The sequence below is a fragment of the Nanorana parkeri genome, unplaced genomic scaffold (genome assembly GCF_000935625.1).
Source record: "Nanorana parkeri isolate BGI_ZX_2015 unplaced genomic scaffold, ASM93562v1 scaffold2802, whole genome shotgun sequence".
NCBI lineage: Eukaryota > Metazoa > Chordata > Amphibia > Anura > Dicroglossidae > Nanorana > Nanorana parkeri.
The window spans coordinates 33,936-34,188 of NW_017309070.1; the positions used below are offsets into that span (position 1 = coordinate 33,936).

General features: G+C 56.1%; 1 protein-coding gene across 1 annotated transcript in view; it reads left to right on the forward strand.

The window, feature by feature from the left end:
- Positions 1-253, forward strand: part of LOC108802334 (microtubule-associated serine/threonine-protein kinase 2-like) — an 83,331-nt gene that overhangs the window by 25,966 nt on the left and 57,112 nt on the right. The gene's annotated exons all lie outside the window — the stretch shown is intronic.

The following is a 253-nucleotide window of genomic DNA, read 5'->3' on the forward strand; positions in this document are numbered from 1 at the left end:
CACAGGGGGGAGAGTCCAGGGGTACCCCAGTGTTAGGGGGGCTTGTATTGTAGTATCTGGGGGACCTCTGGATATAGGGGTACAGGTAGGGCTCGTACGGGGGTGTCATCCTCTGATGTTGGAGACAAACGTGACCCGAGGTGGCCGATGAGGGAAAACGCGTCACAATTCGCTGCCATTATTTTCCGATCGGCGGAGATCTTGATTGGGATTCTCGGTGACATTTCGCAGCGCGTGCTTCCTTCTCTGCTCC